This window comes from Callithrix jacchus, chromosome 1 (genome assembly GCF_049354715.1).
Source record: "Callithrix jacchus isolate 240 chromosome 1, calJac240_pri, whole genome shotgun sequence".
Lineage (NCBI taxonomy): Eukaryota > Metazoa > Chordata > Mammalia > Primates > Cebidae > Callithrix > Callithrix jacchus.
In genome coordinates, this window is record NC_133502.1 from 96,819,249 (window position 1) to 96,832,459 (window position 13,211).

Below are 13,211 nucleotides of genomic sequence, written 5' to 3' on the forward strand. Positions count from 1 at the left end.
TAACTATGCCACTCTAGTGTCATTCCCCCTCACATGCCACCCTCTCTTCCACCATCCCCGTCCTGTTCTGCTCCCTAATAAGAACTTGCATGGAGCCGTTGGGTGCAGCCTGAGGCCTCTTCCTCACTGCTACCCAGAAGGATCCCCTCTGCTTGGTCAGGTTGGTCTCAAACTCCTGACCTCAAGTAATCCACCTACCTCACCCTCCCAAAGGGCTGGGTTTATAGGCCTGAACCACCACACCCAGCCAGTCAGTACATTTCTAACCACCTGCTCATTCCCTCAGGAATCCTGAAAGGTTTCAGAACTCATGTGTCCATACCAGTGGTTTAGAATGGGGAAACCACTTGCTCAGTCTGGAAATTCAGTCCCAGGTTTTCAATCCATATTTAATATCAGGAATAAAAAGAGAACACAGTGCTAAAATGGGCAGCCCTGTAACCTCCTGGAGGCTGCTGTGCAAACCTGCTGTTAGGAAATCGGGCTTAAAGGACTCCAGCAAAGGAGAACGATGCTGTCATACTCGTTCTGCTCCTTGTAGATCTCCCGTGTTTTTACTCCAGAAACGCTGGGACTTGATCCTAATCAAGACATTTGAGAAACCACTACTTTCCTTGGCTCCTTCAACTTTTCCCACCCAAGCAAGACGCTGTTGTGGCTCAGGACCAGCATGACCACACACCTGGACACTCACATAATTGGATGAAGCAAGAGTGGTTGTTAATGTCCTCCAGCCTGTGGCATAAATAACCAACAACTCCCTTTGGGAGCCTGAAGTTTCAAACGCAAAGTACCATAGAGTTTTGTGTTAAAAATCTAATGCGATTGTCAATTGAGAAAAATGTCGAGGCAAGCCTCCATCATTTCAGGAGGTTTATTTGCCAAAGTTAAGGACGTGCCTAGGAAACAGGTCTATGCATTTCTCTGAAGGTGATTTTGAGGACTCCAAATTTAAAGGGGAAAGGGCGGGATATTAAGAAGTACACAATTTTCATGTAAGTGGTGGATAGGGAAAAATAGTCATTCATGTCTTTGTCTGGAGCAGTTTTACATAAGATGACATAAACAAATGGGGCAGAGGAAAAATGCAGGGAATCTGCATTTTACACAAGATAATATAGACAAAATGAGGCAGGGGAACAATTTGATATGCACTTGTGTCTGGTGTGCTGGGGGTGACTGCACCTGTAGACATAAGCTATCAATTTACATGGCCATGGTGAAAATTTAACATCTCACTAGGAATTTCCTTGTGGGCAATATATGGCGGAGGAGGCATGTAGCTTTTTAAATCTTGTAGCTATCTTATTTAGGAATTAAAAGCGGGAGGCAGGTTTGCATGAACCAGTTCTCAGCTTGACTTTTCCCTTAGGCTAAGTGAGTTTGGGGTCCCAAAATTCAATTTTCCTTTCACAGGATGCAACTCAGTCTGGACTCTTTGTGAAGGAGGGGCTTCAGGGCTCCATCTATATAGAGGGTGGACCACAGCTGTACAACTCCAAGTTAAGTACTGGTAGGAGTGGGGCAGAGGACTCATAAGGCTTTCGAGGAGTACAGACAACCCTCAGGCTCCCATCGGCTCACCCCTGCTCCCACAACCCCCCCCCTTGAACCCCTCTGCGAGACCCTCCCAATTGGACAATCACACAGCAGTGCATTATGGGCTGTCATGGTGCCTTCTGCCCATCTTGCATTTAGCTGACTCCACCTCATCTTCCCAGGTAGATGCAATTCATTTCAACCAATCCCAGGGCTCAGCCACGGAGACCAAGGCCCTGTGGTGGCTACAGAGGTGAGCTGGTGAGGGACTCTCAATGGGCATACTGCCAAACCCCCTTTATGTACAGAGCAGGACACTGAGGTCAAGAATGGTAGAATGACTCACCTGACGTCCCCAAGGAAGGAGTACCAGGCACATGGGGGTAGACAGGCACCAAGGGGCTCAGGATGAGCACTCGTGTTCCTGGTGTCAAGGTGAACTATGCCAAAGGGTAGACTCCTTCCTTCAAACACTGTCTGACGTGCAGGAAGGAAGAAGGGAACTGAAATCATAAAGCTGCTCCAGGCTTCTTTTGTCTCATCCACTGGCCGCTTTTTGTTCAGGCTATGCGCAAATGCTTTCTTCACCCAGGTGACCTGATGAAGCCATGCATGTGTGAATCTGCTCTTATCTTGGCTGGGATTGTGCTGATCACCAGGAGAGAGTCACTTCCTGAGCTGGTTCTGAACTCACCATCTGGCATCCTGGCAAAGGCTCCCTGCCCTCCTGTCCACAATATGGAACGTGTCTAATTGTAGGGAATCCGTGAGCCCCACATGTTGGTGTGCCAGAATGTAGGGATCCATGAGTCCCACACTGGGCACCAGAATGTAGGGAGCCAGCCCTACATCACCCATGGGTACCCCGAGTTTGGTGGCAACAAAGAATGAGAAAAAGATTAAAAGTTGGACCAGGGGGCCATCACTTACTGGAGGTAACAGTGAAGGCCCTGAGCTCTGATCATCCACACTCTTTATTGATTACAATCACTTTGATCTATAGGGTAGGGGTGGAGTAATGATGGGATGAATCAGTGAGCCGGAAGTGGATCAATGAACCGGAACCGGTGTGTCATCCTAAGGACTGATAACAGTGGTGGTTTGGGAGTTTCACAAAACAAGAACATGTGGTTATCTTTATCTTATTATCAATGTACAGCTGATTGAACTCAGGCCTTACAAGGAGTCTACAGGAGGCCTTACAAGGAATCTGGCTACGTTGTAGTGCTACGAAGGGGTTTTACATCCTTGAGCACAATGTTTCTGGTAACAGAGCCGAGATTACCCTGCACTGGAACATGAGGCATGGAGAGGGCTTCCTCCTCAGAGGCCTGCTGCAGACTTCCGCAGTTTGTCATTCCTTGTTTATATGTTACTTATAACCAATTTATGTAGGCATCTGTGAGTCCTTACTCCTTTGCTGTTTTTCCCAACATCTAATGATAACAGCAGCTGCCAGTCATTACTGTCTATTACTTCCTGCTAGGTGCTTCTTATTAAACCACTTTATCTTCACGGTTATCCGTCCCCATTGCACAGATGAGTGAACCAAAAGGACAGAGACACTTTTTTAATGTGCTCAGAGCCTTAAAGCTAAGACTTGAGGCCAAATCCATCTCACTGGTCTTAGGTTGTATTGGTTCTCCCATGCTTTGCTGGCTGTGGCCTCCTTCCCCAGCCCAGCTCCCCCACATGTGAACCCTCTCAAGAGAATCCAATTTTAATACTCTCCTCCTCTGTGCTCACACCACATCAGGAACCCAAGCTGGGTCCAGAGCCCCATGATCCTTGACAATCTAACAAGGAGGACTGCCTCAATTATTTCTTGCCCAGGGCCTTCATCTAACAAATAAATGTATTAGATGGGAAGGAGAGAAAAGAAAGTAGAGATGGAGGAAGGGAGAGATGAAGATATTAAAGCAAAACCTTCTTATATCAAGATATTTTATTACCCTGAAGATACTCATAATAGTGTACCAATAGAATATTGATATATCTGTATACTCACATATATATGAGTGTGTAAATATATGTAGGTGTGTGTAGATATATGAATATATAATGTATTCTAATGCATAAAATCTGTAAAGACCCCATTGAACATGCGTGCAAGTCATGTTGAAACAGAAATGCTAAAGGCCTTTGAAAAGCTACTTTCTGCATTTCAGGGCAAGTCACCCATCTTAGCCAGTGGAACAGGAATAGGAGACACTTGGGCAACTCAATTCATCAGTGGCTTTCAGAGACAGCTGGCGGATCTGGGGAGCTCTGATTTCTTCCCTGGGGAAGGTGGCCTGGCTGAGTGGGTAAACAGCCCCCATCCCTGTCTCCGCACCTTTGCCCAGGCTGTTGTTCCCTTTCCCTGGAAAGCTTCCTCTGCCAGCCCATTACCCATCCCTTCTCAGTCACCCTCCACCTCCCAGATGACCCAGCTTGAGTCTTATCTACTCCAGGACAGTGTCCCTGACCAATACCAGTTCATAGTTCTACTTTTCTAGTCTGCAACCCTACGCACCCCGTGAAGAGTAACAGAGATGAGCTATGTAAAAACTCCCATCGTCAAGCCTAAAATGTGACAGGCACTCAAAAATCTAAAGTATCATGACTATGTTGAAAATCAGAACAGGAGGCAAAATGGAAGTTAAGATATAAAGGGTTTTTTGTGGAAATTTTTTATTCTGAAACATTAGGATTTTTCTCGGCCATCATAATAATAGCAGAGGCCTATGTGCCAGGCATGCTCCTAAGTACTTGCTAGGTGCCATCTCCTTTGTTCTTCACACGGCCCAGGAGGGGAGTCCTGCTCTGTTCCTGTGTGGCAAGGGGAGAAGAGCAGGGGGCGCAGCCGTGGAATTTAAACGCAAGCTCCTGACCCTTCTGCAGCCTCTGGCTCTCTCCTGACCTGGCAGAATTGGAAGGTCATCTTAAAAATCAAATTTCCTTTCACCAAGGCCCAGAGACCTAGTTACTTTAGGTTCACTGTTCTGTCTGGTGTGGCCAGCGGAGTTAAAAATGGAAGTGGGGTTGCTGTCCTCTCTCACATGTATTCACTTTAACAGTTCAAATTCATGATTAACGTGTCCTATAAGCAGTTTGACTGTTCAGTTTGTCTCCTTGGACTTCGTGTGAATCTTCACTCTTTTCCTTCCATAGGAAACTAGATTTATTGTATTTGTTTTGGAAATTAGATGTAGATGAAATTTTGGTTTCTTTATAAAAATAAAGTGGCATTTAGACTTGAAAAGTGGGTAAGATTCTGTTCTTTCAGGAGGTGGAGGGGATTTCCCCAGCAGAACCGGAGCAGGTCTGGGCTGCTGCGGCGACAGGGCGTCAGGGTCTGCTGCAATGCCTCGTTCAGGAGCAGCCACACTAAGCAACAGCTTGTCATGTGAGAGACAGAATTCCAGGACTCCACTGTGGCGGTGAGTCGCCCCAGCCGCTCCAGAGAGGTGTGTCGGGTCCTGGAGTGGCCCAGCTCCCTAGCGGGGATCATTCAGGGGTCACTCATGACTCCCGTCCAGGTTTGGCTCAATGAGTCTCCAAGGAAGGTGAGGCACTGAGACCATTTTCCACATTAAAAATATGTATCAGATTCCGCCTTTGACACTCTTGGTAGATATGGTCCTTAGTTGCACAATAGTAATATTAAAGAGTGCTGATTTTTAAATGACTAACTTTCATAAAAAAACCAATCAGTCATTCAAAAGAAGCCAGAACTCCTGGCCCTGGCAGCCTCTGCCCCAGGCCCTGAGGGGCACAGCTGCCCCAGTGTGCTGAGCCCCTCCTCCACAGAGGACCCACTGTCTGTGACAACCTTTGTACAAGACAGTTGAGGGGTGAGGGGGACTGGTGAATGGGGTAAGTTTATGCCCACTCTCTGTACCCCATTGCGTAACAGCAGTATAACAGGAAATGTTTCCCAATTCTAGAGTAAAAGATACTACGCCACTGCAAAGTAAGGCAGTGGAAATGTAGATGTTATCACAGAACACAGCTACACATGATGGTTTTCATTCACAACATGGGTTCTGTTATCTCTTTCTCTAACTAGTGGGTGCCTTTGAACAAGTCACTTCATCCCTTCTCCCTTGGGCCCTGGCTTCTTGCCGCTGAAAAATGACTGAACTTGAACTTGATGGCTTCCTAAGGTCCTTCCTACCCAACAGTCCAACAAGCTCTGGTCTGGCATTCCTGGAAAATGGCTTGTAGGTGGCCAAAGAGTCTCAGGAGCCATACCAGGGAGGGAGATACAGTGTGCCAGGCACACTGTTTGATAAATGATTTAACTTCTCTAAACCTCTGTTTTCTCATCCATGAAATAGGTATATTAATATCTACCTGATGAAATGATGATCGGATGAAATCAAGCTGTGTCTTGTCTGAATACTAGATGGCATAACTAAGTGGGAGGGCATCTTTAAAGACTAGCTACCATACCACGGAAGGATTCCAAGTGATGAGTTACATGGTCACGTGGTTGCTGTATTGTGTGAATTGGAGGAAAGCAAAATAAAGTCGGGGAGACAGTGAGGAGCCTTTAGAGGATTGTGACTCCTAATATGCATTCTATCCTTCTCATTGGGTAAAAATGGTGACATCTAATTGATAGATATCAGCTCCAAGGTGATCCTTGTTAGAATCATTCTTTCTTTTCTCAGAGCTAAGCCAATTTGAGCCTCTGAGATTTGAGCAGGGCTCTGAGAGTCTCTGAGAAAGCTGGTTACTTGCTTTTAAGGAAAACCTCAGGAAACCAGTGTCTCTGCTTGGGCATAAATGCAATCATGCAGAACTGGTGACTGTTGACTGATGTCTTATAACCAATGAGGAATGTTGGCCTTCAAATGATTTTGATATTGGTTTTAAATGGAAGTTAACATTCTGGTAGGTAGCAGAGCAAGGATCTCAAAAGACTAGAGTCTTCAATGGCTTTGTTGGACCACAGGACTAGAGCTATTGTGGGGTGGACTGAACCTCACTTTTTAAATTTTACATGACTTAACTGGGACACTGAATGGCACTGCATGTCTTGTAAAGCTACAAGTCTACTCAAAGACATTAGAGTGAGTAACCAGAAGGAGACGGAAGGGGAATGGGGAATGAGACTCTGAGGCAAAAGGGAAAATGCACGGGTGGATAAATACATGAACTACAAACTTGAGTCTGAATAACTCAGTTTTATACTCCTAAATGTAAAACAATCATGATAAATTGAAGGCACTTAAGAGATATGTAAGGAAAAGCTTTAGGAATGGAATTAGGGTATGCATTTAAAACTACATGTATCCCAAAATGCTGTAGATTTATGAGAGATTTAAAGAAATTTCAGTATTAACTTTCTTTCTTTTTTTTTTTTTTCTTTTTGAGACAGGGTCTCACTCTGTCATCCAGGCTGGAGTGCAGTGGCACAATCACAGCTCACTGCAGTCTCGACTTCCAGGGCTCAAGTGCTCCTCCCACCTCAGCCTACCAAGTAGCTGGGACTACAGGCACATGCCATCGTCTCTAGCTAGTTTTTGTATTTTTTGTAGAGACAGGGTTTTGCCATGTTGCTAAGGCTGGTCTCAACTCCTGTGCTCAAGTGATCCGCCTGCCTCGGCCTGATCACAGGTATGAGCTACCATGTCCAGTCCCGCAAGCTCTTTCTTATCTAAATGTTACTTTATATTCCATATACAATATATTCTTCTTAAAAAAAAAAGTAAACGTATTGCAATCATTTTAACACTCTGAACCAGCTGATGGCCAAGGGCAAGGGTTTACTCTCTCCATCCCAAATCCAGCAGGGGGCGTAATGGAAATAAGGTAATTAATTTTATATTTTTCCTTCTGCTCTGTGCATTAACTCTGTTTCCCGAAGTTCTTCTTCTTTTTTTTTTTTTTAAATAAGCTTGTTATTTTAGAATAGCTTTAACCTTACAGAAAAATTACAAAGGTAGTACACCCCTCACCCAGTTTCTCCTAGTATTAACAGCTTGCATTAGGATGGCACCTTTGTCACAGGGAACTGCCAATATTGCCAAGCTCTTTTTACTCTGTTTGGAATTGATCTTTCATGCCAGCGGCTTTCCTCAATTCTGTGGTGACTCTCAATGGCCATTTATGTTTAACAGCTAGGACAGTCTAGATATATAAAGAAAATGGATTTTTGATGAGCTTAAATACACTCTTTCTGGAGATGATCGTAAAGTCTGACACTACATTAACATCCACAGATTCAGTCTCTCTCCAGGGAAGTAGTCCACAGCAGGAAAAAGCTAAAATTTGAGAATGTTTAAAATTCTGCTTTTTTCCCAAATACACTAACTAGAAATTGATATCTAATACGATCAAGTAGAAATGATATCTAGGCCAAATGTGGTGGCTCATACCTTCAATCTCAGTGCTTTGTGAGGATGCTTGCCTCAGGCCAGTTTGAGACCAGCCTCTTTGATAAGACCCTGTTTCTATAAAAAATAAAAAAATTAGCCAGGCATGGGGGTACACACACATCTAGTCCCAGCTACTGGGGAGGCTGAGGCAGGAGAATCACTTGAACCTGGGAGGTGGAGGTTGCAGTGAGCTGAGATCGTGCCTCTCCCTGGGTTCAGGTGATCCTCCCACCTCAGCTGGGATTACAGGTGTGTGTCACCACGCCTGGTTAACCTTTTGTATTTTTTGGAGAGGTAGGGTTTTGCCATGTTGCCCAGACTGTTCTCAAATTCCTGGGCTCAAGCGATCCTCCAGCCTCAGCCTCCCAAAGTGTTGGGATTACAGGTGTGAGCCACCACGTCTGGCTGGACAGACTTTTCACCTATTTCTTAAAACCATTCTTCTAGTCTGAAAGACTATCTGTATAACAAGAAAAGTTTTGCTCACCATGTACTTACTTTACCCTCACCTTTCAATGACTTTGGTCACCACCACTATAATTTCTTTCTGTGGCTCAGAGTCCTCTTTAAGCTTCAGCCATTTGGCTCTTCGAGTTTCATACTTTGTTTGGCTCTTGTTAGCTTGCAAGTTAATAAATCGATATGCCTTTTCTCCTATTAATCTCTCCATGGCCAGTTTGTTTTATAGATTCAAACCATCAAAACTTCTGAGGGTATAAACTTCCTTCTGCCCTTACAGAAGCAACTCGGTGTCTTATAATTCATTTCAATTCTATCTACCTGGTGATAGTGTCAGATCCCACAGATGAGGGCTCAGCCCTAAAAGCCTGCCCCCCACTTTAGGTACCAATCACAAGTCAAAGCCACCCATACTTCTTACTGACTGGTTTCCGAGGTTCCTGTGACCCCCTTTTAGGGTTCAAGTAACTTTTTAGAATGGCCCCGAGAACTCAGATAAACATGTTTACTGGTTCATTATAAATGCTATTATAAGGGATACAGATGAACAGCCAGATGAAGAGGTACAAAGGGCAAGGTTGGGGGCAGGGCACAGAGCTTCCATGCTCTCTCTAGGTGAGCCAACCTCCAGCACTTACCTGTGTTCAACTCTAGGGAATCTCTTCAAGTCTTTTTGTTCGAGACTACTTAGAGAGCTTGATCTTCGGCCCCCTCCTTCCCTTCACAGAGGTCAGTTGGTAGAACTCAATGTTCTAACCCTCTAATCCTCCGATCACTTGGTCTTTCTGGTGATTAACCCCATGCTGAGGCCATGTAGGGCCCCCATCCTAAATCACCTCATTAGCATAAACCAGGAGTTTAGGGGCTCACTATGAACACGGAAAGACATTTCTGTCACTCAGGAAATTTCAAGGATTTTAAGAGCTCTATGACAGACAGAACCATCATAGAAACTGGGGACAAAGGCCAAATATATTTTATATTATACCACTGGGATAAGAGTCATAAGGTCTGATATCAGGAGGTAAAGGGAAAGGCCTTGAACCATTGAAAGACTTTGGTTTTTACTCCCAGAGAAACTGGGAGGCAGTGAAGGGTTCTGAGGGGAAAATCAGTTAGTCTGGCTTTTTTCTGGCTACTGTGTCAAGAGTAAATAGGAGGACAAGGTGGAAGCAAGTGATAGTAGTAAGCATCAGGCTGGAAGCAGTGAAAGTGGTAATAAGTTTTTGGACTCTGGACAGATTTGAAGGCGGAACCAACATAACTTGCTAAGAACATGGATAAAAACCACTGGCATTTAAGCATTAGAGCTCTAAAAAACCAAACCAAACCAAATAAACCACTGGGGAAAAGTTGGCTGATAAAGCTATACATATAATTCCTGCATTTCTGACTCCATGGCTCTACAGAAAGCACTGGGTTTGTTAAAAGTTGACTTGTCAAGATGTATTACAATGCTAGTTTCAAGATAGAATTACAAAAGTGTCAAGATGTATTACATGTATTACAATGTTAATTTCAAGATAGAATTACAAGAATTTTAAGATGTATTACAATGTTAAGCTCAAGATAGAAAATATATTGTAAAATATAGAGCAGTATTAATGTCCTCTGAGCAATGCTTAACAGTATATAGCAGCCTTTGCCCTCATATTTCTGCTCCAGGTTGTTGGAAATATGTCAAGACCATGAAGCAATCACCACAAAGATTCTGAGAAACTCATTAGTTGTTCCAATGGCAGCCAAAGAAAAATCAAACAATAATTTCCGACTGGATTGTAAGGATTCCTAGAACCAATTTAAATATCCATTACAGCATAATGTGGACAGAAAAAGGCATATTAAGTTGTCAATATCTTTTGATTAGTACTGTATCTTATTTTAGAGAGCCTCATTTGTCCTCAAGATGAATCTTAAAGGCAAGCAACTATTAGAATAAGAGAAGCTGGGCTTTTGGAAGGATGTTGAAGAAAATGCAAATTTAAAATGTTTCATTTTTTTAATTTATTTTTGAGAGAGACAGGGTACTTCCCTGTTGCCTAGGCTGAAGTGTGATGGTGCCATCAGCTCACTGCAGCCTCCAATTCCTGGGCTTAAGGTATCCTCCTACCTCAGCCACCAGGATTGCTGGGACTACAAGCATGAACAAAAGTACCCAGCAAAAATATTTTAAATCCGGCCAGGCATGGTGGCTCATGCCTGTAATCCCAGCACTTTGGGTGGGCGAGGCAGGGGGATCACCTGAGGTCAGGAGTTTGAGACCAGGCTGGCAAACATGGTGAAATCCCGTCTCTACTAAAAACACAAAAATTAGCTGGGTGTGGTGGTACACACCTGTAATCCCAGCTACTCGGGAGGCTGGGGCAATAGAATTGCTTGAACCTGGGAGGTGGAGGTTGCAGTGAGCTGAGATGGTACCACTGTGCTCCAGCCTGGGCAACAAAGTGAGACTCCGTCTCAAAAAAAATTTTTTTTTAATCCTTAAAAAGATGTATCCTCTGCTGCTACTCTAGAACTCCAGGTGGAGGCAGATTTCTAAACCATTTCTTCTGTACAGGAATCACTGGCTTGGGTGGGGTGTGGTGACACTGCTGTCTCAGAATGAATGTAATCATGTATCACCACACTCCCTTTTGGACTATATTTTCAAGGCCACTGTCTGCCTGTAGAAGAGAGTATTAGTTTGATGCTCATGTGTTTTCAGAATCAAAATATCTAAGTAAGGAATTCGATGAAAGTTGTAGAGATGTGTTTTACATCAATTTTGTGATGTGGTATAGCCACATGGTTAATAATAACAGCCTCATATTCAGGGTTTGGATTGCGGCAGTGCCATTTGCTTCACTCCAAGTGCTAAATAAATCTCCTCATCTTTAAAATTGGGATAACGATGCAGTCTTTCTGAAATTGTGAGGATTATAGGAGTTAAGGCTGGGTATGGTGGATCATCCCTGTAATCCCATCACTTTAGGAGGCCGAGGTGGGAGGATGGCTTGTGTCCAGGAGTTGGAGAGTAGCCTGGGCAACATAGGAGACCCCCGTCTCTACAAAAATAAAAAAAATAAATAAAACAAAGGAGTTAATATTAGAAAAGCCTTCAAAAGTTACTAGCATAGCCAGTACTTTGTGTATTATTTTAAGACCACTGCCGCATAGCACCTGATAGCTTTCAATTTACATGCTTTAAAAAAGCAGAGAAATCGAAACTGTCACATTTTCCCAACGCTCCCTAATTTCACTAGTTGCTTGACGCTTTTCAAAGCATTTAGAACATTGCAAATAGGAAGGTCACAAAGAAAGAAAAAAAAGGAACCCGAGTTCGAAGTGTGGCTTCTTCAGTTCAAAAGTTCTAGTTTAACGGTCCCTGGTCATCCCTTGCCATTACACATACTCTTCGAAACGCACTATTTTTTTTTTTTTTTAAGTAAAAGTTATCCCTAAACAACGTAAGAAAAAAGCAGACCATTTTCCTTGACCACTTTGAGATCTGGGTGAGCAGTGGATGTTTAAATGCTGGCATTTCAACAAGGCCGGCAATTAAGAATTCACGAAAATAATCACGCCGAATTATTAGAAAAACACCAACAGCGCTATGAGGCCTCCGAGCCTTCGCTCCCCCTGGAAGCAACCGGGTAGCACAAAGGGGCAAAGCTCAGGCTGCGAGCACTGGGAATTCGGCTGTGCCCTCCCGCCGGCTCCGCGTCCCTCTCCCGGCGCAGAAGTCTCAGCTCCCGCGCCTCTCCCGAGCATTCAGGGCCCAGAGCAGAGAGAGCAACCTGAGGCGCGTCGAAGCCGGGAGAGAGAAGGGGCTGGTGTTGCTCGCGGCAGTAGTTGGGGCCTGGTCCCCGGCGCGCGCCGGAAAAACCGGCGAATCGACTATCCCGCAAGCAGCCAGTAATCCGCCGGCGCCGAGAGGCGCGCCCCAGGGCCAGACCAGACGCCCGACACTGAGAGGGAGGGTGCTGGGACGCGGACCAGGCGGGGCCAGGCTGGGCTAGGCGGGGCAAGGCGCGCAGGGCGGGCCCGAAGCGTGGGTGGGGCACCGCGGGGCGGGGCGGGGCGCGGCGGACGGCCCTCCCGGCGCGGCGAGCGTTTCCGGTGTGCGCGGCGGAGCGCTAGGGCCGGGGCACAGTCGGCTCCCAATCGCGCACAATGAGACAGCGCTGAGCGCCGGAAGTGGGGCCGAAGGAAAACACGGAGAGGGAGCCCGGCCAGGACAGGAAGAGGCTGGGGACCGCGGCGAAGGTGGTGAGTGCTCTTGGGCGCCTTCTCCTCACGTCCCTGCCAGACTCGCCTCCGCGCTGATTCTCCAGTGGGTTTCCTAGACTCCACAGTAGCGGTCCGGCCTGGCTCCGGAGGTACGTTGGTTCCATCCCCCGCCGGCCTCCTCGCACCAGTTTAGGTGACCGAGGAACCCCCAGGCCGGCAGAGACTGAGCTCTCGGTTCGAGTCCGTGTTTTCACTTTTTGTCACACTCTGAGGGCGCAGAAGATGGGATTTGGGTCAAGGCATTCGCCTCTGGCCCCCTGGCCAGCCGGGGGAACCCGGGATCCCCATGGAGGCAGCAGGTCACTTCCTGCTTCCTGGTCCCCACGGTGGCTTCTTGGCCAGGAGTGCAGGGACGCCTCCTCTTTCTCCGCGTCGGGCTCAGAAAGGTGGAAACTGAGGCAGATCGGTGGTGGAGCCTTCAGATGAGGATTGAAGAGGAGTGTCATTCCTCAGGGAATTGCTGTTCCTGACAAAACCAGACTTGTTTGTGGTTGGAGAACGGGGATTGAGGAGGTTAGCTGGAGTTGTCCCTTGATCGGAAACCCAGCCCCTTTGATTACAACTACACCTTGGTCT

General features: G+C 45.9%; 1 protein-coding gene across 11 annotated transcripts in view; it reads left to right on the top strand.

Moving 5' to 3' along the window:
• Positions 1-12,457: 12,457 nt before the first annotated feature.
• The window catches only part of TUT7 (terminal uridylyl transferase 7), a 74,829-nt gene continuing 74,075 nt past the window's right edge, over positions 12,458-13,211 (top strand). For 7 of the 11 annotated variants that reach the window (XM_035303330.3, XM_002742884.7, XM_008996097.5 and 4 more), the window contains exon 1: positions 12,458-12,724. The gene's annotated coding sequence lies outside the window, so the exon portion shown is untranslated. Of the gene's footprint in view, positions 12,725-12,834; positions 13,149-13,211 lie in introns of those variants that run through there. The other 4 variants (XM_078367256.1, XM_035303316.3, XM_078367257.1 and 1 more) reach the window with 2 other exon arrangements.